At 48.7% G+C, this 27,566-nt stretch overlaps 1 pseudogene; it reads left to right on the forward strand.

Annotated features, from left to right (window-relative positions):
* The first annotated feature begins 13,802 nt into the window (after nt 1–13,802).
* On the forward strand, nt 13,803–16,458 carry LOC144679420 (uncharacterized; annotated as a pseudogene).
* The last annotated feature ends 11,108 nt before the right edge of the window (nt 16,459–27,566 follow it).

Here is a 27,566-nt window from a genome sequence, read left to right on the forward strand (position 1 = left end):
GTCTCGCCTGAAGACCCTATATCCTGGAATATTGAGCTGCCAATCCTGCCCCTCTCTCAACCATGTCTCTGTGACAGCAATGACATCATACTTCCATGTGTTAACTTGTGCCCTCAACTCATCTGCCTTATTTGTCAGACTCCTTGCATTAAAATAAATACCATCCAACCATGCCAAACTCCTTGTGCCTTAACTGGCCTATAATTTCTATGCCTTCCAGACTCACTTGCTCTCTCTTCTAATTTTGGCTGTGCATCTCCCCCTGCTGAGCTGAACCTCCTCTCAGGATTCCGTCCCCCTGCCAAGTTAGTTTAAACCCTCCCCAACAGCATTTGCAAACCTTCCCGCAAGAATGCTGGTCCCATTCCGGTTCAGGTGCAACCCATCTGCCTTTTTCATGTCCCACTGCCCCCAGAAACGGTCCCAATGTCCCAGAAATCTAAATCCCTCTCTCCTGCACCATCTCTCCAGCCACGCATCCACCTGGAATAACCTCCTATTTCTATACTCACTAGTGCGTGGCACCGGAAGTAATCCAGAGATTACTACCTTTGAGGTCCTGTTTTTTAACCTGCTTCCTAGTTCCCTAAATTTTGCTTGCAGGACCTCATCCCTCTTTCTACCTATGTTATTGGTACCAACGTGTACCACGATCTCTGTCTGTTAGCTATCCCCTTTTAGAATGCCCTGCAACCATTTAGTGACATTCTTGAACCTGGCACCAGGGAGGCAACATACCATCCTGGAGTTACATCAATAGGCTGCAGAAATGCCTGTCTGTTCCCCTTACTATCGAGGCTCTTACCACTATTGCTCTTCCCTTCTTTTTCTTCCTCCCCTGTGCAGCTGAGCCACTCACAGTGCCATGAGCGTGGCTGCACTCCCCAGAGGAACCATCACACTCACCATTTTCCAACACAGAAAAACGGTTCTTGAGCGAGATACACCCTGGGGATTTCCTGACTACCTGCCTGACGCCTTTCTTCTGACTGATGGTCACCCATTCTCACTCTGTCTGCACTTCCGTAAGCTGTGGGGTGACCACGTCTAAAAATGTGCAATCCACGAAACTCTGAGCCTTGTGGATGCACCTCAGTGCCTCCAGCTGATGCTGAAGCTCCAAAACTCGGAGCTCAAGTAGCTGCAGCTGGTGGCACTTCCTGCACATGTGGTTGGTCAGAGCGCAAGGAGCATCTAGGACTTCCCACATGTTGCAGGCAGTACATAACATGGGACTGAGCTGCCCTGCCATGCCTCTATTTGAAAAGAAACCCCTTACTTTAAGTTAAATACAGTAAAAAAACGGTTAAGTTATTTATGTACTTCAAATAAAAACTAGAACTCTTACCTTTCCTTAGCTTAATCTATTTTAAACCGGAGAAAAACTGGAGAGAAAACTGGAGAACACTTACCCACTATTCACCAATTAGTCCTCACCTTTGTGTTGACGTCACTTTTTGAAGCTTCCCCGCGCTCGTTCTGGTTCTGATCTCTCCGCCGCTCTCTCGCGCTGTCTTATGATGTCACTCTTGTGAGGTCTTCACGAACTTTGAAAATAGATTCATCCAGCTGGCCGGCAATGACTGGGACCGTTCCTGTGCTGACGGTGAGGCTGACGGTGCTCAACCAAGTGAGGATCCAGCAGTGCAACATCCATCAGACAACCATGCTGTGAGTAGTTCCTCTGTTCAGCAGACACCTGCCATGCACTAATTATCTCTCCTTGCTTTCGCAGGCACATCTAGGAAGCAGCCATGGGGGTCCACAAGCCAGATGCTTGAATGGAGCCCTGAAGAAACCTCTAAAGAAGAATCTGATGACAGCCTCATTGAAAACCCATCACAGCGCTCACCCACACCCTCCGCCAGCACAGAGACACACACCTCAGTGGGACCTAGCTTTAGAGTAGCCTTGAGGTCACAATCTGGTGAGCACATCGCACTATCTGATCCACAGCAGCTGGAGACAGGGACTTCCCAGGTTTCCAGCTTTCGGAGGACTGCTGGAGGCCAAAAATCTGCTGAGTCCGAGTCAGATAACAAGCCTCTGGACTCAGCCATACCTCAGTTGTTGGAGCTGCAAAGGAAAGCTTGGGAACATCAGGAAGGGATGTCCACTGCACTCCTCAGATTGCAAGGCACGATGGAGCAATACATCTGCTTTCAGTCCAAGGTGATGGCGCCAGCATGCCGATGCACCAAGGTCAACACTGGTAGGATGCCAACTGCCATGGAGACCTTGGTCCAGGTTGTTGGTCCTGAAGTGCTGCGTGGGGTGAACTCCATCGCTGACACCAAAGTTGGCCTCCAACAGTGTCAACATGAGAGGGTGGGGGGTAGCTCGATCTCACTCCAGCTTCCCCGACTCTTCGAGGAGTCAGCCAGGGGCCCCCGGGCACTCAGAGAGGAGGATCAGCAGGTGCACACCCTGAGGCCATCAACCCAGGTGGCCTTGGGGTGTCCGGCCCATCTGAATCCCCTCTTCCTTTGACCATAGCAGCTCCAGCTCCACAGCTCAAGGAGGTACCACTGCCACACAAGAGCTCCCTGACAGCAGGCTGGGGCCCTCCAGGTCTCAGCCCTCCAGAGGTCGCCTGTTAAGGTCATCACAGACAGGGCACAGCAGTCAGCAGGCTGCCTCCACCTCGGCTGTGGATATCAGGGGAGCTCCAAGACGTAGTGGCAGGGTTAGGAAGGTTAAGAATGTGTAGTTGCACAGCCTGGGCACAGTTGTTAATCACTTCGACATAATGTTCACTATTGTAAATAAACTCCCAAGAATGTCTCCCTGCCTATAGCTCCTTGTTCTGATGAGCAGTGTTCGTGTCACTCAGAAGTGAAAGCTTAGTCCCTGCACAAGATAAAGGCAAGTGTCTCAATCCAGGGCTTCTTCAGTATGCTTTGTGCAACCTTCCCAGCACACTGATGGTGCACCTTCACAGTCACTGGTCACATCAGCCATGCCTGCACCTCGATGGGGCTTATCATTGCTGCCAGAGTGTCCTGGACCAGCAGCACAACGTTCCATCATTCTCTCTGTGTGCCCTCAGCACCCTTAAGTTGTGGCTGCCCCCCCCCCCACCTCATCACCACCTGTGTCCGGTGACAGTGTGCTCCTGAAGGGTTCAGCTCACAAAGGATGCCATAGCATCAGGAGAAGTTGAAGTTTTCCCACTGCATCTCCATGATATGACCCTGTTCACAAGCAATCTGCCATCAGCCAGACAGGAGTCAGACATTCACATAAGCTTTGTGAGGATCTATTGTCTGTCCCCACTGCATGTTGTCATCATCCTCCTGGAATGTAGGGACTGTGGGCATCCACTGTGTCTCCATGACAGGAGTCTTATCACAGAGGGTATGTGCACTGCCATCAGCCAGACAGGAGTCAAACGTTTACAGATGCAACATGAGGATCTATGGTGTCTCCTCACTGCATGTCATCATCATTCTCCACAAATCTAGCAGCTATGAGGGCCTCCCATGCGCCTGCCTTGGCTGGCTAGTGCGATGGCCTCATCGCCATCATCCTCGCCTTCGAGGCCTCCTCACCCTCATCCTCACTGACGTCCTCCTCAATGGAGGAAACATGCAGCTCCTCCATCCCCTCCTCAACTTTGCTCTTCTTCCCTGTTATGACTGATGCAGTTGGTAAAGCTGAGCTGGAAGAGGTCAGGGATCTGAGACCGACTGAGAATGTAGGAGTCGTGGACACTCCCTGGGAACAGTGCGCAGACCTGTAGGGTGTGTTTGTGGTAATCGCACACCAGCTGAACATTGAGCGAGTGGAAGCCCTTGCGGTTGATATAGTTGACTACTTGTTACCAAGGAGATCTGAGCATCACATGAGTGCAGTCAATGGCACCCTGCACCTGTGGGAAACCTGAGATCTGGGAAAACTCCAGCACTCTTGCTTCCTGGCTTTCCTGATACCTGGAGAAATGCACAAAGTTGTGTGCCTTCGTGTATGTGGCGTCCATGACCTCATGGATGCATTTGTGGGTGGAGGCTTTGATATCAAACTGAGGCCCTGTTTTTGCCTTCTTAGAGGCCTTGGCAGCATTTCAAAGAAGAGCACAGGTGTTCTTCCTGGTATCCTGGCCAATACTTATTCTTCAACCAACATCACTAGAACAGATTATCAGGTCATTATCTCATTGCTGTTTGTGGGAGCTTGCACTGTGCAAATTAGCTGCTACATTTCCTGCATTACAACAGTGACTACTCTTCAAAAATACTTCATCCTGAGATTTTTAAAGATGTTTAAAGTCTTGTCATTGCTATAGTTCTTCTACAGATCTCAGTAAATTACCCACATATTTGCTCTTTTATCTTCTTCTGAAAGTTTGGGGGTCAATACTGCTCTCCCAGCAGTGTGATTATCCATTTTTGTTCTTCAGTTCAATACATATGGCCTCATTTGATGCTCCTTCTAGTATGTCATCTCTCCTCACAGCTGTAACTGTTTCTTTAACCAATATTGTGACCCTTCTTTTTTTATTTCCCTCCCTATCTCACCTGAATATCCTGTAATCAGGAATGTTGAACCTGTCCTTCTTTAAGCCATGTTTCAGTAATAGCGATGATATGAAGTTTACTTCCAAGTGTCTATCTGTACTGTCAGCTCGTCTATCTTTTTCACTGTACTCCTCTCATTAATGTAAATACAATTAAGCACTGCAAACTCTCTTGTTTTCTATTTTCTAACCTCTGATTCCTCTGCCTTCCACACCCACTTACTAATTTTTCACTTTCCTCTTCGAGCTTTGCTTCTCTCCTTTCTGAATCTATGCTCGGGTTCCCATCTCCTTGCCAAGCTAGTTTAAACCCTCTCTAACAGCTCTAGCAAACCTCCCCACAACAATATTGATGCCAACCAGCACGTGCAGGTCTCACCTCCCAGAGCTGGTCCCAGTATCCCAGGAATCTAAAGCCTTCCCTCCTGCACTATCTGCCCAGCTACACATACAGCTGCACTGCCCTTCTATACTCACTAGCACTTGACACTGGGAAAAGTCCAGAGATTAAATACTTTTGAGGTTCTCCTTATTAGTTTTGTTCCTAGTTCTGTAAGATTTGCTTGCAGGACCTCATCCCTGTTTCTACCTATGTCGTTGGTACCGATATGGACCACAACTTCTGGCTGTTCCCCAGTCCCCCCTCAGGATGTTCTGCAGCTGCTCAGTGACATCCTTGACTCTGACACCAGGAAGGCGGAGTCACAATGGCAGCAGCAGAAACACCTGTATGTGCCCCTAACTATTGAATCCCCTATCACTATTGCGTTATTGACTTCCCTACTCCACCTCCTGTACCGCTGAGACATCTATGATACTATGGGCTTGGTTCTATCTGCATTCCCCAGAGGAACCAGTACCCTCACCAGTATTCAGAACCGAATATCGGTTAGACAGCGAGATAGACTCAGGGGACTCCTGCACCACCTGCCTAGTTACCCATTCCCTCTCTGAACGCTCTTAAGCTACGGGTTGAACAGCTCCTGTTACATGTTATCCCCATATCTCCGAGCCTCGCAGATGTACTATAGTGATGCCAGCTGCTGTTTAAACTCCAAAACCCAGAGCTCAAGCTTGCATATGTGTTTGCCCAGAGAAGCATCCTGGAGTTCCCACATAACACTGGATGCACATTTGGTAGGATTGAGGCACATTACCATGCCTCTATTTGTCAGCTTATTTTCTAAAACCTGAAATAAACTTAAGATTTGTTCCTAATCTGGACAAATAAAACACCAGCTACACACCAGTCAGCTCCCTCTAATGTGCTGATGTCACCATAATGCTCGCACTCGCTTGAGTCCGGACTCACTGATTCTTGAATTAATTGGTCATAAAAATGTTGAACACCAAAACTGATATAAAAATATGTACCTATATACTATCTTTAAAATTTTGGGTTCTGCCGGTCCTCTCTCTGTGTTGGTTCATTGAAGACCAGATAGATTCTTTAAGGGATAATATGTTGGGGGAAAAAACACCAAGAATTAGGACTTGACAAATTAATTCAATGACATCAGTCTTCAGAACTGCAGGCTCTAATCAGACCACAAGAATTTGGCTTGAGAACCGATAAAACAAACCTGTCATAAAGGAAGTTGACTGAAATATCTCCAAGGCACCTGAACTAAATAAATTCACTTTTTGGCTCCAAAATATTGGTCAATATTTTTTCCAAGATCAGATCAAACTTCATCATCCATTGACCCAAATCTTCTGAATAGACTAGGAACCATTGCATCTGAATCTGATCAGACCGAAAATTACCCACTCGCCCAACCACATTGAAAAAGGCCAGACGCTCAATCCACAATGCAGAAGAACTCCCTCCGTGCAGAAATCCACACAGAGACCAGTGAAGAGAATCAGTGCAGAAGCCATGTCCCCTTTTTACAGCACTAGCTGCCATATGGTAAGTTTAAATGTCAAGTGTGAATGTTAGTAAATGGGTGATGGCTGAATAAGTGAATGGGTGGGGTAGGTGGACGAGGGAAATGGATAGAGTGGGTGAGGTAAGTGTGTTGAGTGGCAGGTGGGTGAATTAGTAGGTGGGTGAGGTGATAGATTGGAATGTGGGTAGGGTGGCAGGTGGGTGAGGTGGCAGGGTGGAAGATGGATGAGGTGGATGTGTGGGCAGGCGGGGGTTGTCGGGTCAGGTCGGTGGCTTGTCAGGTTGGGTCAGGGGGAAGTTGGGTGATAAAGGGGTTATCAGGTTAGGTCTGGGGCGGAAGTTGGGTGGGGGTGGTTAGTCAGGTTGGGTCGAGGTGGGGGCGTAGTCAGGTGGGGGGCCTAGTGAAGACAGGTCAGGGGGAGTCAGGTAGTGGAGGTTAGTCAGGTTGGCTCAGGGGTAGTTGGGTCGTGGGGGGTAGTCAGGTCAGATCGGGGGGAGTAGTCAGGTCATGGGGGATAGTCAGGTCGGGACGGGATGGGGGTAGACGGGGGGGACGTGGTGGGGTGGCTCGGTCTGGTTGCTGGAGGTAATCGGGTGGTGGCCACTAGTCAGGTCAGGTCCGGGAATAGTCAAGTTGGGTCGGGGGTTAGTCAGGTTGGGTTGGAGGTTAGTCAGGTCAGATCGGGGGTTGGTCAGGTTGGGTCGGGGGTAGTCAGGTTGGGCCGGAGGTAGTCAGGCTGGGTTGGGGGGGGTAGTCAGGCTGGGTCAGGGGTAGTCAGGCTAGGTCGGGGGTTAGTCAGGTTGGGTCGGGGGTATTCAGGCTAGGTCGGGGGTTAGTCATGTTGGGTCAGGGGTTAGTCAGGTTGGGTCAGGGGTTAGTCAGGTTGGGTCAGGGTAGTCAGGTTGGCTTGGGGGTAGTCAGGTTGGGTCGGGGGTTAGTCAGGTTGGGTCAGGGGTTAGTCAGGTTGGGTTGGGGGTAGTCAGGTTGGGTCAGGGGTTAGTCAGGTTGGGTCAGGGGTTAGTCAGGTTGGGTCAGGGTAGTCAAGTTGGGTTGGGTGTTAGTCAGGTTGGGCTGGAGGGTAGTCAGGTTGGGGTGGGGGTAGTCAGGTCAGGTCGGGTGGTAGTCTGGTTGGGTCAGGTGGGGTAGTCAGGTCAGGTCAGGGGAGGACTCGGGGGTATCCGGTGGGTCAGAAGGGTAGTTGGGTGGGGTCAGAGCGGTGTTTGTGGGGGGATGGTCATTGTGGGTGATTGGGGTATCGGTTGTACAATTACCCAGGAGTTAGACTAGGAATTTCTGCTTAACATTTTCTGGGTAACTATCCAAGTAATTTAGAATTGTCCAAAGTCTCCAACTCTAACTCAGAGTCGGAGACTTTTCCAGAGGCTCATCAGAAGTTCAAACATCCTGGGCAATTCCCACAGAGTCAGCACATCGGGATTCCCACAGCGTGTCAACATGCATTTTCGGTCATAAGTCCATTCTCCGACATTCCAGAGACTGAAAGATCTGGGCCAATATCTTGGATCCACAAACATTACTTTATTGGATAAGTTACTGTTGAACTCTGTGCTCTAGAAATTCAGTTTGCAGCACCCATTTTTGTTTTGGTATACTAAGCCCCAGGCAGGTAGTGCATGCATATTCTGGCCATGTGCTTTATTGGGTGAGGAGGTTATATTGATAGCAGGAGTACACGATGGCAACATTTAAAGCCAAGAATAATTTATTTACATTAGGGTCTTACACCGCTCCCTTTCCCAGTGGTTGCAGCTTAGCAAGTGGAAGACTTCCAAGTTTCCATCAAGAACACTTCAAATGGCCTTACAGGAAGACTTCAAGCATCTCTGAACTTAGAGTGCCATACAACAGACGGCAGCATCTCAGTGTGAGTTGCATCAGATTAGGCCAGTTGGCTGATTGGCACAATCAAGGGCACTGGTGGAGTGTCTGCCATGCTGTCATCCTGAGAGAAGGCAGCATGTGCTTCTCCCATGAAGATAAGGCCACTCTCCGAAGGAAGTGCCTCGGGGCTCCTAACGCTTGAGAAGAGTGCTAGAGTAATAGGAAGCCTTGCAAGCTCCTTTCAACAGTGGCCCCTAAAGCCACAATGTAGTCTTCATAACTTGTATGGCTCTTTTGGATGGCAGCAGGTGGGATCGGGACAAGGGGAAACACACCAATCGGTTGTCAGTATCCCATTGGATGTCAACCCAGAATTGAGAGTTAGAGCTCTGGCCATTCACTGGCTGGGATAGGCTGGAGCAGGGACCAGGCCCTGCACCTTCTGACTCCAAAGTGGCAATGCCACCACTGAGCCAAAGGCTCTCCCTCAGGGAGGGATTTTTAAGCAAGGTCAAGCATTTGAAAACCAATTCATTGGAAGAATTGCTTTCACAGATAAGTTAAAATGCAATGACAACTGGCATTTTTGGAAGCAGAGTTGTGGAGCATAATTGGCCAATTAGTGCCCTTTCCCCAAGTCCTGTTTCCATTCCCAGTGATTCCCAGGGTTAGATGTACATGATGTCTCTCACCGTAACTATGGCCTCTGGCTGCAGTATGTTCTTATCCCACTTCATTTCCACAATAAAGTACGGTCAAGCTAACTCATAAACAGTACAAACCACAGCCTTGTTACCGGTAAAGAACAGTAACTAAGGAAGCACAAACTCTCAGAATACATGTCAACTTTATGTTGTGGCTTTTAATAAGATTATGTTTTCCCTACTCCCACACTCGTTTGAAGGGGAGATGGATATCTCATATCAATAACTCCTTTATATTACAAAACTTAGTCAGTGATTCAGGTCAGGCAGAATGGTGCTTCACGGGTGACATTTAAAATGGTTGATTTTAACTTGCAAGAGGAATGCTCTTTCAAGGCTTTGAGTTCGAGGCCCCAGCCTGGGGTTTAAATCCTGCTGGTCAACTGCTTGCAAGTTTTGGCAACACAGATCAGGCAGCCTAGAGGCTTCAAATAAGCAGCATGAGAAGGCTGCCAGCCTCTGTGAGTCAGATGTTCTGAAGGTCTAATAGCCAGGGACTGGGGTGAGAGGGGGCAGGATCTCAGTGCAGCAGAACAGGCCTGCACTTTTCATGTTGATCTAGAGGAGCACCCCTGTTCCTTCTGACCCCATTAAGGGAAATTATTTTCACTTACTTTCAGTGGTTTCACTAGCTGTACCTGGCAAGATGGCTGTAGTGGGCACTCCACTCAGCAACGGGTTAAAATGTCACCTGGGTCCTCTAGTACATCACTCTATATTTACCAATGAAGTGTAGCGGGGGAATCGTGCTGTCGCCTCGGCTTCAGCGGGTCATTCTCTGTGGGGCATTGCGTGGGCCTGGAGACTGGACCCCAGTGGTTGCCATGGAGGCTGTAGGTCAGGTTCGGTGCAGCCCTGTTGGCCTGTGGTGGCAGTGGCGGCAGGTGCAGGGTGAGTGGGCTTTTTTGTGCCCGAAATCACCTCTGGATTTCAGAGCGGATTTGGCAGGCTGGTGGGGTGGGTTGGGGCGGGGGGTGGTGCTGGGACGGAGTCATTGCTGGGCACAGGGAGCAGACAGTAGAAGCCAGCTCAACTGCTTGATTCTGGAGTTGCACTCTCGACTGCTTGGTATTTTTATCTCCTCAAGGTAACCATTTTTTCACTTAATATGTTTGGTGCCAGTGGAACAAAGAGCCACTAAACTGGAACTTTCATGCATTTAGTTTGCTCTTTCTGTGTCACATTTTGGCGTAGTCGGCAGGATTCCACAGTGCAGGCTCCAAACCCTAGCAGGCTTTTCTTGTGGCTGACAAGATCCAGGGTAGCTGCTTCTAACCGATAGACACAGAAGGTGACGTCAACATAGCTAAATATCTTGTGTAACTGTCAGTGTCTCTAACTGAAGAGATGGAAAAAGTGCTTACCAGAGATGGAGAGTATGGTCGAGGAACTGAAACTGGCTCTCAATGAATGCGGCCGAAGCAGCTCCAGCTCTAGTGGAGGCACAGGCTTCGAGAGATGAAGCTGAGTATCGAAGGGCTCCCAATGTCTTATATGAACATATGAATTAGGAGCAGGAGTAGGCCACTCGGCCCCTTGAGCCTGCCCAACCATTCAATAAGATCATGGCTGATCTGATTATAACCTCCAATAACCTTTCACCCCCTTGTTTATCAACAATCTATCCAGCTCTGCCTTAAAAATATTCATAGACTCTGCTTCCACTGCCTCTTGAGATTATACCCCATTTGCCAGATCTTTGACCACTCACTTAACCTACCTATGTCCCTTTGCAGGCTCCTTATGTCCTCTTAACAACTTATTTTCCCCTCCTGTACAGACAGGCTGCTTATGGTGCCAGAAGATTGGCTCTGTCTGCACTCCCTAGAGGAACCAGCACCCTCAACAACTTCCAAAATGGAATACCGATTTGCAAGCGGGACCCCAGGGGACTTCTGAACTACCTGCCTGTTTCTCTTTGACTGCCTGGTGGTCACCCATTCCCTTCCTTCCTCAAGTCCCTTCAGCTGCGGTGTGACCATCTCTCTAAATGTGCTATCCATGATGCTCTCAGATTCGCGGATGCTCCACAGTGTCCCCAGCCGCTGTTCCAGCTCTGAAACCCGAGCTTCCAGGAGCTGCAGCTGGACACGCTTCCTGCACACATGCTGGTCCCGGGCACTGGAAATGTTCCCGGCTTCCCACATGGAGCGCGAGGAGCACACCACGTCTTTGAGCTCTCCTGCCATGACTTATCCCTTTAAATTAAACCTTTTAAATCAATTACTCTAGGGCCCTTCTTTCCTGATCCTCATTACTACAGAATATACAAACTATAAACCACAAAAACTCTTAAACTATAAGTGATAAAAGTAGTAAATACTTACCTGACCTTACTCACTACTTACCAGTCATTCCTTTCCCTTGTAGCCTTACTGCTGCAGCAGGGCAAGACCGCTCTCTGAAGATTTAAGAAGTTGGATAGCAAAGAAAAAATGCAAAGAGCACATCTTCCCCTATGCACAGAATTCCCACTGTGCCCCAAATTGCCAATACCCACACTCACTCTGGTTGTATCTCACTCATGATGAGGTCTCTCCCCTGTTCATGTGCAAGCACACTAGTGTGATTCTAAATAGTCCCTTTCTTAAGACAGCCAGCCAGTGAAGCCCAAATCCCATGAATGAATAATAAAAAAATATATTTTTGTAACATCTAGCCTTATCTGCTGATTTACTCTTAGATTTGTACTCTTTGTCCCTTCCTGTTTATCATTTCCCATATTAGTACTTTTTTCTCTTGCCTCACTTTCCTTGACTTGGAAATATATCAACGTTCATTCACTGTTGCTGGGTCAAAATCGTGGAACACCCTCCCTAACAGCACTATGGGTGTACCTACACCACATGGACTGCAGCAGTTCAAGAAGGCAGCTCACCACCACCTTCTCAAGGGCAACTAGGGATTGGCAATAAATGCTGGCCCAGCCAACGAAGCCCAAATCCAATGAATGAATAATAAAAAAATATATTTTTGTAACATCTAGCCTTATCTGCTGATTTACTCTTGGATTTGTACTCTTTGTCCCTTCCTGTCGCAATCTGTTTATCATTTCCCATATTAGTACTTTTCTCTCTTGCCTTGTCTCTACTCTTTGGTTTACCGCATCTTATCAGATCTGATCCCTTGCTGCCAATATTTAGTTTGAAATCCTCTCTACTTCCCTAGTTATGCAGCTCGCTAGAACACCAGCCCCAGCTTGGTTCAGGTGTAGACCTTCCCAACGGTACAGCTCCCACTTTCACCAGTACTGGCGCTTGTGCCCCATGGACCTCCAATTAACTCAGCAGAAGCAGGAAGGGGTATCCGTTCACACATATCCTAGCTACCAATTTGAAGGAAACTGGTAGATTTGGAGGGAGACCAGAAAAGTCAAGTGATCCTTCGGCTGAAGACTGAATCAAAGATAAGCAGATGCTCTTGGCATCCAACTGCCCCAATGAGAACAAGCAGACAACATTTTTGATACAGCATCTGTTTGGAAAAACCATGGAGAAATATTAGGGAGAGATATTAACGTCCAAGTCCTGATGAGGGTGTTTGTTAATAGCAGTAGTCTGCCACAGCTGCAGCAGACATTTTGCAGATATAAGCAGTCTCAAGGAGAGGACGCAGTGTCCCTGGAGCTTGTAAACCTGTCAACCAAATCATCGCCCTGGATCTCACCTACGAAGCAACAAGGGAAACACAGCTGAAAAATTGCCTAGCTGAAGCAGTGAGGGATGAAAATGCCCAGATGGAGTTAAGGAGACTTAATAGCAAGAAGCCCCAACTGTCATTCTTGGATGCACATGATCACATTAACAAAATCAATGGAAAAGACAGGATTATTAATACTGGGAGAGAGGACACCATTAGAGAGGTGACTGTTGGCACTGATGTAGATGTAAGAATTGTGAAAGGAAAAGCTGAGCAGATTACTACATGGCAAACATGGATCCAATCTTATCTGTCTTACCTCCAAAGCAAGCCTCAAGGTCGATCACGCTGTCAAAAAGATGCTGGATTTGCAATGGTGTTGGGTACTTTAAACGGGACTGCCCTCAGCAACCACAGGCAGCAGGAATGGAAACCCCAGCAAGCCTAACTGCATCCCTTTTCCCTCACCAGATGTTAAACTGGCCAAGCCTCCCACCGAGACTACTGTGGTGGTGGGGGCGGGGGAGGAGGGGGCAAGGTTGTTTTAGGAAAAATCTTGGTCTTACATAAAGTAATAGGAACCTGTCCATTACATGATGTGAGATTTAGTGAGGTAGAAGGTTCATATCTAATTAACAAAGGGGCAGAAGTGTTCACCATTACCAACCAATTCTTCAGGGAACACCAAGCTGAAGACTGTGAGCTAGTGGACGTCTCTTCACTCCTCTGAATCTCCAATTCACAAGGATCGATGTTCCTTATCATGGTTACATTGAGCTCTCTGTATCTGAACTCAATCATACCTTCCGCAACCTTGGATTTCTGGTAGTTCATGAACCAATAGACACTCCAGTAGAAGTAAGGAAGTTGAGAATAGGCATGGTATGTACTAAGAGACATCTGGGCATCCTTGGAAAGCATGTACAGTGACAAATACATGCAACACATTAAAAGCTTGGCAGGAGGAGGGCAAGAGTTCTCAACCTTGCTTCATGCACCCAAGATGTATTGACCTTTACCTGACCTTAGAACCGAGCTATTCTCTTACCCGCCCACACAGTCACCATCCTTGAAGGGTCATGCCAGCATACACCAACTGGTCATCATCATGCTCTTTTAGAGCATAAATGCTTCGTATGTAGCTGAGCTACCAATTGGTGTAACTCATGGAACAGCTCTAGTCACCATGGGGATAAGGATTGAATACCCATGCAAATCAAAAATTCCAGTGATAAATATGTTTACATCCAATCAAGAACTGCCACTGTTGAGAACGGACCAACTGGAGAAGACACCTCTAACCTAATTTCAGAGATTGAGATCAGCAAGCTGGAGGAAGCACAAAGGCAGCAACTTATCTCTTCTCTTACCAAGTACAAAACAGCTTTCAGTAAGGATGATGACAACACTGATTATTGTGATCGGGTAAGACACAGGGTTGTGCCTGAGGAAGACCACCTGGTAAAGATTCCTCACCGTAGGATCCCACCACATCAGTGGGATGAAGTCAGGGAGTACCTGCAGAAGTGCTTGGAACAAGCTACTATCCAAGAGTCATCAAGTCTGTAAACCTCACCCATAGTCCTCATGAGGAAGAAAGATGGGAAGCTGAGGATTTGTGTCAACTACCAGGCACTTAATGCAAAGACTCATAAGGACGCTTACCCTCTACCTGGGTCTGAGGAACCTTACAAGTTCTCAAAGGCACGAAGTATTTCTACAGTCTTAATTTGGCCCACAACTTAAACCAGCTCCCCATCGCTGAGGAAGACATCGAGAAGACTGCATTCTGAATCGGAACCAGAGGGCTTCACAAATACATGCGAATGCCGTTTAGGCTTTGTAATGCCTCGCTACCTTCATATGTGTACTGGATAAGACCTTTGGTGACTTCAATTTTCAGTCCCTTCTTGTATATCTTGTTGATATACTCATTTTCAGTTTGATGTTCAATGAGACTTTTGGGAGGCTGGAGATTGTCTTCGCCCACCTGTCAAATCTCAACTTGAAAGTCAAGCCAGGGAAGTGCCAAAAGTACTGTACCTTGGACACATTGTCACCAGTGAAAGTACAACTCTGGATGATGAGAAGGTTCATGTTATACAAGGGTGGCCTTGGCCGAACATGGAAAGAAAACCACATGGGTTCCTTGGTCTAGCTGGCTATTATAGGAGGTGTGTGCAAGGCTATGCACAGATGGCCACACCTTTCCACAGCCTTACTTAGGAAATCAGAAAGTGCTAAAGGAGCTGGTGGGAATGGACACACTAGTCATGGTACCTCATGGGTCACAGGGGGTTGGACTCAAACATGTGAAGACTCCTTTCACACTCTCAAACAGAAAATCATCTCGATACCTATCTTTGGTTACCCAGATTTCCACCTCCCTTTCATACTGGAAACAGATGCCAGTTTCCTTGTCCTGGAAACTGTGCTATCACAAATTCAAGGGCAGAAAAAGGTGATTATCTCCTGAGACAGTCACAATCTCAAGCCAGACAAGAGAAATGTGCAGAATTATTCTAGCATGAAACTCGAACTGCTAACTTCTAGGTGGGCTAAGTTCAGAGGCATTCTAATCGGTGCAGAATTTGAAGTGTTTACAGACAACAACTTATTCAGCTTCTTACAGACACCTGCCAGCTTGGAGCAACAGAAACCAGATGGGCAGCTGAACTCTCTCAGTTCAAATTCCAGATAAGATACAGGTCCGGCAAAAGTAATGGAAATACTGATACCTTCAGCTGGAAGACTGACTGTGGAAGGGAACCCATTTCTGTCAGGTTAGAGGAGATTACAGTTGGTATTATTCCCATTCCCAAGCAAATGACACCAGTCACACCTCAATCCCCCATGAAACCTGGGTGGGGATTTGTCCAGGTGTCACCAATGTACTTATTGAAATCCAAACCAGATTTGGAAGGGTAGAGCCACTCAGTCTCACCTTTGCCATCAATCTCAAAGGAGGACCTCAGGCAGCTTCAACTTGTTGATGAAGGCATCACTGGACTTTACTTCTACATGGAAGACTAAACATTCACCTACCCGGCACCACCTAATGAAGGACTCCATACAGGCATGTGAACTGCTGAGGCGATGGAGGATCAGGCAGGAAGATGATGTTCCCTATTAAAACGTCCATGACAAAGGGATGGAGGTGAAGCAACTCATCCTTCCTGGTGGTCTCAAGCTTCAAGTGTTGAAAGCAGTTCATGGTCAGCATCAGAAAAGACAACGGCGCTGACAAGAAAGCGGTGTTACTGGCCAGGGATGGCTGCTGATATTGCCTACTGCTGTCAGAACTGTGACAAAGCAGTGACGCAGCTTCACCTCAGCATGGGATCCTTGGCTGCTAGTAGGCCATTGAAAGTACTCACCGTGGATTTCACAGTCCTCAACCCCAGCAGCAGTGGGACCGATCACGTTATTGTGCTCACAGGTGTCTTCACCAAGTTTACACAGGCAATTCCCACCCATGATCAGAAAGCCTCAACTATAGCTCGAATTCTAGTGAGTGATTCATTCGTACATTTTGGTGTTCTATGCAGAATACACAGCGATCAAGCGCACAACTTTGAGAGCAAGATCATACAAGAGCTTTGCAAGGTGTGATATTGTCAAGAGTCACACTACCTCCTACCATCCAGAGTGTAACAGACAATGCAAACGATTCAACCGGACCCTTCATGACTGATTGCACACCCTACATCCCAAGAGCAAACACAAGTGGCCCCAGTACCTTCCAGGACTGGTTTATGCACAATACCCCACATTCCTCAACAGACTATTCTCTGCACTACCTCTTAATCAGGAGAGGCCCAGTTCTTTCAGTAGACCATCTGGTTGGGCTCAACACAGATCTTGAAGGTGATGTCCAAGTTGACTATTGGATAGCTGAGCATCATACAAGGAGTACCCAAGAAGACAGAGAAAGAAGTGCTGAGAAGAAAAGCATGACATGACTACTAGGCTGTTGTTGTTCATCTCCCGATCAGTGCAAGGGTATTCCTCAGGAATAGGATAAGGGTAAAGGTACAAGATGTCTGGGATCCTGAAGTCCATAAAGTCATCAGGTGCCTTGACATTGGTGGTCATGTTTATGTTATCGAAGCTGTAACTGGAGGGCAACCTCAGAAGATGGTTCATAGAGAGGGGAACTGCTTTATGCCAAAAGCCTAGTAGATGATGTGTGAACAAGCAGCACACTCAATGGTGTTGACGAACCTGAAGCATCAGCTGACTGTGGCCCAAGTGATGAAGAATTGGATAGTGACATTGAATCCTGGGATGGCTTGTTTGTCAGGAATTCAGAGGGTGCATCAGGTTTGAGGAGGCCTAGTCCAGTACCTGAAAAAGATGCAGAAACATCATGTAGTGAGACTGCAGCTAAAGCAACAAATGTTCATGAAGTCTCTGAAGACATGAATGACATAGGCTCCAACATGGCTGACCCACTACCCAGCCGGGTCCTAGTGAAAAACAAGAAATTAATAGTGACTCTGATGTAAAGGATGCTTCCACAACATCTGCTGAAAGTACCTGCACAGATGATAAACTAGGAAGGTCATCTTAATCGAATGATGGACATCATCCTAGCCCTCACCATTTCCAGGTCTGTGATTATTGAAGAAAAAGCTGTCACTAATGTTGATTTGGATGTTTTAGCTATGGAAGCTCAATTGAACTTATTAATTATGCAATTGCTTAGTAAGCAGTAATTGTTTGATATATAGAGTTGCTGGGACAGCAACTCATCAGTAAGGAAGATTGTAGTGGGAGAGTTGTTCTGTCTCTTTCTCTCTGAAACCTAGGATGCGTCCCATCTGGACCATTTGCCAGGTGACATTTAAAATTTGAGGGCTTCTTTTAAGCAGCTTCTGTTTATCTATTTTTATTGATTCAATTTATCCACTACCTCCTCCTTTACTATGGCAACATCATTTTTAGTGAAGACAGATACAAAGTATCATTTAGTAGCTCAGCCATGTCCACCGCCTCCACTAATCTATTCTTATATTCTCCCTTTGCCCCCCTTATGTCTCTTTTTTCTTTACTCTTTCAGGGACTAGGCAGCATTTATTGTCAATCCTTAATTGCCCCAGAGAAAGTGGGGGTGAGCTGCCTTCTTGAACTGCTGCAGTCCCTGTCGTGTAGGTACACTCATAGTGCTGTTAAGGAGGGAGTTCCAGGATTTTAACCCAGGAACAGTGAAGGAAGAACAATATGGTTCAAAGTCAGGATGGTGTGCGGCTTGGAGAGGAACTTGCCGGTGGTGGTGTTCATCTGCTGTATCTGCTGTCCTTGTCCTTCTAGGTGATAGAGGTACCTAGAGGTCGCAGGTTTGGATGGTGCTGTCGAAGGAGCCTTGGTGAGTTGCTGCAGTGCACAGCTGCCACTGTGCATTCGTGGTGGAGCTGTGAATGTGCAAGGTTGTGGATAGAGTGCCAATCAAGAAGGCTGCTTTGTCCTGGATGGTGTCAGGATTCTTCAGTCTTGTTGGAGTTACACTCACCCAGGCAAATGGGGAGTAATCCATCACACTCCTGACTTGTGCCTTGTAGATGGTGATCAGGCTCTGGGGAGTCAGGACGTGAGTTATTCATCGCAGAATTCCCAGCTGCTGACCTGCTCTTGTAGCCACTGCATTTATATGGCTGGTCTAGTTCAGTTTCTGGTCAAAATCCCAGGATGCAGGTAGTGAGGGATTCAGCCATTGAATGTCAAGGGGAGATGGTCACTTGTGTGGCGTGAATATTACTTGCCACTTATCAGCCCAAGCCTGAATATTGTCCAGGTCTTGCTGCATTTGGACATGGACTGTTTCAGTATCAGGGTTGCTGAACATTGAGGTCAGGAGCTGAGTGGCCCAGGCAAAACCCAAACTGAGTGCAGTGAGCAGGTTATTATTGAGTAAGTGCTGCTTGATAGCACATTTGATGACACCTTCCATCACTTGCTCATGATCCAGAGTAGATTGAAGGGGCGGTAATTTTATGGGTTGGATTTGTCCTGCTTTTGTATACAAGACATACCTGGGCAATTTTCCACATTGCCGGTAGATGCCAGTGTGGTATTTGAATTGGAAAATCTTGGTCAGGGGCGTGGCTAGTCCTGGAGCACAAGCCTTCAGTACTGTTGCCAGGATGTTGTCAGAGCCCATTGTCTTTGCTGTATCCAGTACCTTCGGCTATTTCTTGATATCAGGTGGAGTGAATCAAATTAGCTGAAGACTGGCACTTATGATACTGGAGGCCTCAGGAGGAGGCCGAGGTGGATCATCAACTCAGCCCTTCTGGATGGAGATGGTTGCAAATATTTCAGCCTTGTCTTTTGCACTCATTGAGGATGGGGATATTTATGAACCGTCCTCCTCTAGTTACCTGTTTAATTGTCCACCACCATTCATGACTGGATGTGGCAGGACTGCAGAGCTAAGATCTGATTCATTGGTTGTGGGATTGCTTAGCTCTGTCTGTCACATGCTACTTCTGCTATTTGGCACGTAAGTAGTCCTGTGTTACTTTAGTTGTGCCTGGTGCTGCTCCTGGCATGCCCTCCTGCACTCTTCATTGTTTTCATATCTCTTCTCTATTTTCTTAGATCACTACTGCATTATAAGGCTTCTTTTTTGTTTCATTTCAATCTCTATGTCTTTAATCATCTAAAGAGCTCTCACTTTGGATGCCTTTCCTTTTCCCTTCATTCAAATACCTCCCATCTGTATCCAAAGTATCTCCTCTTGAAGGCCTCTCATTGCTGATTTACTGCTTTATCTGCCAATCTTAGATTCTGATCCAATATTGCCAGACTCCTTTTCAATTCGCTGAAATTAAACCTGCTCATTAGAGTGTATCCGCTTTTGATTTTTCCTTGTCCTTTTCCATGACTACCAGGAACCTAAGAGTATTGTGCTTATTGTTTCCTAAATATTCCCCCACTGAAGCATTTTCCACTTCCCCCATTCCATTTCCTCGCATTAGATCGAGTAGGGCTTTCTTCCTTGTTGGGCTAGAAACACACTGGCAAAAAGTTTTCTTGTACATTTCAGGAATTTCACCTCCCCCCTCACCTCCACCTTTGCCCTTTTACATTATTAGTTACCCAGGCTATAGAGGATAATTGAAGTAAATTATAAGAATTAAATATTACTAGATTTGTCTGTGGAGCCAATAGAGTACGAATGTATTAGATCCATAGGATTACATGGTATTTACAGCACAGATACAGGCCATTCAGCCCAGTAGGTCAATGCCAGTGTTTATGCTCTACATAAGCCTTCTCCCACCCTTACTCATCAAACCCCATCAACATATCCTTCTATTCCTCCTCCCTCATGCGACCACTCTCTAGCTATAGGAGTTTCTCCTGAAGTCCCGATTGAATTTCTGAGTGGCTATCTTGTATTTGTGGTACCAAATTCTGGACTCCCTGAAATGGAAATATCTTAGAGTATTGGATTAGGGGATCATAACATGCATTTATATCCTTCCTGGTTCCATTGAGGCAGACAGCGCACAATTTATTTTTTTATTCATTCAGGGGGTGTGTGCTTCACTGGCTGGGCCAGCATTTATTGCCCATCCCTAGTTTTCCTTGAGAAGGTGGTGGTGAGCTGCCTTCTTGAACCATGTGGCTTGGGTAACTGTAGTACTGACACTCACCACCTCACCCCTCATGTCCACCTGACCCCCACTGACCACCCAGTCCCTCCCCCCCACCAGCCATCATCCCCATAACTGACAACCCGATCCCCCGTGAACGAGCCCCTCTACTGACCACCCAACACCCACCCCCACCCCACACCCCCCACTGACCAACCAACGCCGACTAAAGCCCCCCAGTGACCACCCACCCGACCCCCAACCCCCCAACCCCGCCGACACCCTGATTGACCATCTGACTCCCCTGAATGAGCTCCTCCACCCCCACACTCATCCCCATTGACTGACCAACCCTCCCCAACCTGACCACCTACCAAGCACCCGACCCTCACCCTGCCCCCCCCAACGGCCACTGATGTCGTGACTGACCACCCAACACCCCCCAAACAAGCCCCTCCACTGACTACCCAACCCTTACCCCCACCCCAGCACTGATCACCCAACCCCCCCAAACGACCCCCCCCACACTGACCACCCAACTCCCACCCCACACCAACAACCAATTCCCCACCGACCAACACCCCCCTACTGACCACCCAACCATCACCCCACTACTAACCAACCCACTCCCCTGACTGACCAATCCCCGTCCGAACAACTGACCCCCCCTCCACCGACTGACCAAATGACCCCTATGCCCCACTGCCCAACCGACCAGCCCCAACCACCTGCACCCCCTACACCCACTACCCTGCAGCGCCAATCCTGCCCACTTACCTTACAAACTTACCTTCTCCATGGCTTCTGAAAGTGGCTGGACCTTTAAACTTACCTGCTTTGTGGCTGCTGGTGCAGTAAAAAAAGGGGCCGTGGCTTCCTTACCTCTAACTCTCCAATCTCGACAGAAGGCCTTAGGAGCACACTGCACTGCACCGTTCTCACTTGGCCTGAGTCGGAAGGTCTCGCAAGAAAGGTGCAGCTGGATTTCCAATTGAGAAACTAGGAGCGAAGTGGCAATCTGACTCTGAACCTGCCACTCCACAAAGTTCAGACCCATTGGGCAGAATTTTCTGGGTGACGTGCGGGTGGTGGGCCCCGCACATCAGCGCTTAAAATGGCGTGCGCTGATGTCGAGCGAGCGTCCCGACGTCACCACGCGCCATCGCGGTATTTAGCTGGGCGCAATGAAGTGCGACGCGCACCCGCCATTAATTAAAGGCCTTGTTAAGTCCCTTAACTCGGCAATCGATGCCGATTTTGAGGCGCCCGTGCAAACTTCGGCTTTTAACCTTTAAAACTTTTTAACAAAACTCATCCACGGGCAGGATATGTGGGCTCAGTGGGGCTGTCAATGTTTTATGTGAAGTATTTATTGCAGAAAGTATTTTAAACTTGCCTGTGTGATCTGTAACAGTTCAGAACAAATTCCAGCAGCTTTCTGTGTACTTTGAACCTTCGGCTCAGCTCTCTGCAGTCAGGAATCTTTATCGGGCCTGCAGCTTTCCGGAGGCCTCCATTTAGCCTGGGTATGGGTTCTGACATGTCCACTGGAGACAGCTCCTCGGAGGAGGAAGGGAGGGCTAGAATAATGAAGAGGCCAGGATTGGACAATCAGCCTCCAGGGGAGCCACCTTTGGGAGACCAGGTGCAGGCACAAGGGGCGCAGGGCCAAGAGGCTGTCCAAGGTGGAAGGGGCCGCAGAAGACGCTACTATCCTGCTGCCAGGGTATACAGGCGGCGAAGCAGCTACCTCAATATGACTGAGGCGCAGTGCCGAAGGAGGCTCCAACTGTCAAGGGAAACAGTCAACTATATCTGTCAGATGATTGGCCCTGAAGTCTCTCCTAACTGTGTGGGTGGACACCCCATGCCAGCGGCTCTGAAGGTCAAAGTTGCCCTCCACTTCTATGCATCTGGCTCCTTCCAAGGCTCAGTGCATGAACTTTGCGGTGTCTCCCAATCAGCTGTGCACACTTGTATCAAGCAGGTTACAGATGCTCTGTTCAGGTGTGCATTGACCTTCATCCACTTCCACTGGGACCAGGCAAGCCTGGCACAGCGAGTCAGAGGCTTCGCGGCCATTGCTGGCTTCCCCCGCGTCCAGGGTGCTATAGACTGTACACATGTGGCCATCAAAGCGCCAGCAGGTGAGCCCGGTGCCTTCATCAACAGGAAGGGCTTCCACTCCATGAACGTGCAGATAGTGTGTGACCACAGGATGCTGATTCTACAAGTCTGTGCAAGGCACCCAGGCAACTCCCACGACGCCTACATCCTGAGACACTCCCAGGTGCCAGGGCTCTTCAGTGTTCTGTGTCAGCTGGATGGATGGCTGCTGGTTGATAAGGGCTATCCCCTCAGAAGGTGGCTCATGACGCCTCTCCGCCATCCAAGAACAGAAGCTGAGCAGCGGTACAATAGGAGCCATGCCTCCACAAGGGCTGTGGTGGAGAGAGCCATAGTTCTTCTCAAGATGCGTTTCCGATGCCTGGACCGCTCAGGGGGCGCACTCCAGTACCCCCTAGATCGTGTCTCGGTGATAGTGGTAGCATGCTGCGCTCTGCACAATCTTGCGCTGGAAAGGGGGGATGCAGTGGACGATGAAGACCTTGACGCAGTGGATGAGGCTGCACACGATGATCCAGCAGTGGTTCAGAGGATGAGGAAGCACAGGGCAATGATGAGGGGCAGCACGCTGACCCGCTATTACACCAAGGAGGCAGGGACATCCGGGACACTTCAATCCAACGAGCCTTCAGCTAGCTCCACACACATGGATCTGCAGGACCAGCATTGCCTGGTGCATTCTTACGCGGCACTTAAGTGCTATATCTTCCACCTCATCAGCTGCAAATAAGGGTATGTACATAAACATCAATGTCCACTCAAACACTCATGATATGTCTGTGAAACATACAAATGCAGCACAAAGGAGACACCCTCAGCCATGGTAACAAATGTGGATTTTATTCCCATCCATCAGATAGTGTCACAAAAAACAAAACAAAATGTTGCTTCGATGTTGACAAATATAAATTCCCTAATCTAGGGGCAACAGAAAATCACCAGTGAGAAACCCGTGGAGTGCCTAACGTGCCTTATGCTTTCGTTTGCGGGTGCCTCGTCTTGGTGCCGCCCCATCGCTCGAAGTGGCTTGTGAGACAGCCTGCTGACTCTGCTGTCCTGTCGACCTCGATGACCTTGGCGGACGTCCTCTGGCCCGTGGAGCCTGTGATGGCACCGCCTGGGAGGGAGTGACCAGTTCCAGAACTGGCACCTCCCCAGTTGTCGCAGCCTCAACAAATGCAATGGTCACTGGCAGAGGGGCAGAGGAGCTGCTGCTCTCATCCGGAGCGCCCTGAGAGGAGCTCGCACCAACGACAGGCAGCTGCTGCGCTGATGTGAGGTCACATTGGACCTCCCTGCTCACCGCAGATGAATGGGCACCGAGCGGCGACACTTGGTGCCCAGAACATCTCCCACATTACGAATGACCACCTGTGGCCATTAGCGCTGTGAGGGCTTGCAGGTCAGAGTGTAACCCAATCAGAAAAGTCTCAATCCGATCGAAGCCCCTCTCCATGAGAGTTGCCAATCTCTCAGTGGAGGAAGCCTGATGCTCTGACATGAGGTTCATGCCATCACTGACACTCTGCCTGGACTCCTCCACCACAGAGACCAACTGAGGCACACCCTCATGTAACACTCCCATATGCTCCCGCGCACCCGGCCGCTTTTCCTGGCTCGCTGAAATGATGTGACGCTCGTGCCAGTTGATGCCCCTCAGGTGTGGAAGGGGGGCTCTGGACATCCTCCCGGCGGCCATGTGGTTGTGATGCTGAAATTAACAAGGACAGTGCATCAGTTAGCATTCAGTCAGTAACACCTTTCATCCCTTTCCCCCCCCGGCTCATAATACGCTCAACCTTCAAGAACCTAAGGAGACAAACATTGGTGGGGCGGTAAATAGTCAAGAGGAGGCCCAAACATTACACGCGCATACAGACAGGCTGGTCAGATGGCCTAATGAATGCCACATGGAATGTTATGTGGATAAGTGTGAGGTTAAGCACTTGGGCAAGACAAACAAGGTATGGGAATACAGGAGAAATGGTAGGACCGTGGAAAGTAAGGACGATTACAGGGACCTTGCTGGACAGACCCATTAAGGTAGCAGAACAGGAACATAAGGCGTTTAACAAGGTAAAAGCCAGACTTGCCTTTATTAGCCAAGGAATAGAATGTAGGAAAAGGGAGGCCATGTTGCAAGTGCAGAAAACGCTGTCGAGGCCACAGCTACACTTCTGCATTCAGTTGTGACCTGTGCTTCATGGGAGGGATGGCACTGGAGTGGGGAGAGTGCAGAGGTACCTGACCTGGATGCATGCTGGCCTGGAGAGTTGGAGTGATGAGGAAACATTGCAAACACTTGTGACATTTGCCGTGGAGCACAGGAGATTGACAGGTCACATTATTGACCTTCATACCGTTATGAGGGGCGTAGAACGGATGGACAGGAGGCAACATTTCCTCTTGGCGCAGGGATGACTAATGTGGTGGCATTTATTTAAGTTGAGTGCCATGAGGTTGACAGGTGAGGTGCTGAGGACCTTCTGGACAGAGTAATGTGGGACGCACTGGCTGAAAGGGTGGTGGAGGTACAAACCCTCCTAAGATGCAATAAGTCTTTGGATGTGCAGCAGCAATGCCATGGCATGTTAGGCCATGGGGATAGTGGTCAGAAATGGGATAAGGCGACTTTGGAAGGCACTAGAGACGTGCACCCTCAAGGGGCCGAGGGACCTTTGTGTATGACCCACACGTCTGACTGTATCAGTCTGTGAATGAGCAGTGTTGCTGCATTAACGCTTGCAGCAATCATCAGTGCTTTGGATGGTGGGGAGACAGAGTGGATGGGACTGTGGACCTCAAATACCTGGCCGCTGCACCCCAGCCTCGCCGACACCTGCCGACCTGGCCGCTTGGCTCCTTTCCAGCTCCATGGCCTGTTCTTCGAATTGGGTCAGTATGTGGAGCCTGGCCTGGCCACCACCAGTGAGTAAACGCTCTTGGGTGTTGAGTTCAGTTTTTGCCTGCAGAACAGAGAATACCATTTATTGGGGCCGATTGCTCATGTACTCTGCACACGCACACCACACCCAACGACAGTGGCCCATCTGCGGCCTCCAGCGGCTCCTGTCCACACTACTGGTGATCAGTCACCAAAAGATAGTATGGCTGCTCCCAACCCCCTCCCCCAATGGCCACATTCGGCGTCCATCACTTTGAATAACACACGGGTCTTAGCGCCCAGGGCAAGGAGGCGCAACTAGGTGCGGCGCTGAGGCCAGCAGATGGCTCTTGGCCACGACACCTTGAGGCTCCCCTTCCACCCTCTCATCACCATCAATAAGACATGTGTTGGAGTTCTGAGTATGTGTCTAGCTGCCTCCCCTGCAGGTTGCCCCCAGGCTACTCAAATGTGACAAACGCCAACATATGCTGCAGGGAGAACCCATCTTCTCCTCAACCACTAAGGCTGATGTAAGCATGGTCACTGCCTGTTTGCCCACCCAGCGTGGGCCAAATGCCCAATGCAGTAACGATACTAAGACGTGAGGCGGGGGGGCCTCAAAGGCTAAGGCTACCTGCTTGGTCAAATGGCCAAGGCCAACATGGTACTCACCCTTCATTGAAGCGCTTGTGGCACTGGGCCCATGATCGCCGCACAGCATCCATGGAGCTGACCACCTCCGCCACCTCCTGCCAGGCCCGCTTCGTAACATGGGGGTCCCTCCTCCTCCTCACATCCTGGGGAAACAGGACTTCTCGCCATGCTGCAACCTCCTCAACAAGGGCAGCAAGGCAGGCAACAGAAAAACAAGGGGCACATTGGCCCCCCGCTGGCCTACCCTGCAGCCTGCCCTCCTCCTCTGGCCTGCCCTCCTCCTCTGGCCTTCCCTCCACTGGCGCCTGCTGTGTAGTCCCCCTGCAGTACAACCTGGAGCTGGCCATGGTGATCAGCCTAAAGAAGGCTGCCTGGCCTTTCTTTGTACAGACTGTCGGTTCCCCACTGGAACCAGCGGTCTGTACATGCCCGCCGCAAATTGAAAAATCCCGCTCTCCACGGGAATGTGAAATGCGCTAGGTGGGCCTTAATTGGCCCGCCTGCGCAAAATGGCGGCGCAGCCCAGATCACCAGCGGTGATCAGCTCCGTGCCCACCTGCGATTGGGTCAGCTCTGCCCACTCGACAAACGGAAAATTCAGCCCATTATGATGTAATGGTGCTGATTTATTCTTGTCTCTTCATGCTTGTTAATAGAAGCTTTCCAATCTCTTTATATAACTATCAACAATCTGTCAAAATGTCACTGAGGAAAATCAGAGTGTGTTTTATTTATTTATTTGTTTTTAGCATCCAGATGTCATTCACAAGGTCGCATTTATTGCTCATCCTTAGTTGCTCTGAGAAGGTGGTAGTCTTCCTACTTCAAGCACAATCACAATGCTATTAGGTAGGGTATTCTAGTGACAATGAAGGAATAACAAAGTATTTCCCAGTAAGGATGCTGACTTGAAGGGAAACATGGAAGTGATGGTATCCCCACAGTGTTACTGCCCTTGTTCTTCTCTGCAATAGTGGTCACAGAGCAATGGAGCTGCTGTCAAAGTAAATTTACTGAATGTAGTGCATTCTGTAAATAGCACATACTGCAGCCACGATGTGAGAGTACCGGAAAGATGGATCCTCCCAGCAACACAAGCAGTTGTGTATTGTAAAGCTCAGCAGTATCTCTATCTACAGAACACAGGTGTAAGCACCATTCTGGGCCTCCTGTGAATCTCAGATTTCCAACTGCAATCAATTCCTTTAACTCCTGCTCCAACAAGGGTTCATCATTGAGGGAGCTACTTCCAAGAGAAGAGGATAGCACCAAGAGTTTTGGACTGCATATTTTTGCAGCAACAAGCAGCCACTCTGGCTCCTGGTAGGTTGGCAGGTGCCCATGTCTAATGTTTAAATAATCTGCTATTTATGAGGGGGTCAGGGCAGGGTGAAAGCTGGAGGCTTTGATTCTGCCACATTTTCCACCTAAAGAACTCTGGTTGGAGAAAGACTAATGGGCTGAATTGCTTTTGCCATTCCAAACTTCCTTAAGTGTTGATTTTTAAGATGCGGTTAAATTTAGTTCTCATTTAACACACACTCAGTGGCTTGAGAATAAGTGAGACTCCAGAGCAAGCTAAGAAAGAACCAGTGGAACTGTTCATGTGTAGATGCTGTTAGTTCAGCAGCTGTGATCCTCTAAACTCAATATCCAAACAGGGAGAATTACCCCACTCCTCTTTGAATAGTGCCAAATGATGCT

Source organism: Cetorhinus maximus, chromosome 4 (genome assembly GCF_964194155.1).
Source record: "Cetorhinus maximus chromosome 4, sCetMax3.hap1.1, whole genome shotgun sequence".
Taxonomy (NCBI): Eukaryota; Metazoa; Chordata; class Chondrichthyes; order Lamniformes; family Cetorhinidae; genus Cetorhinus; species Cetorhinus maximus.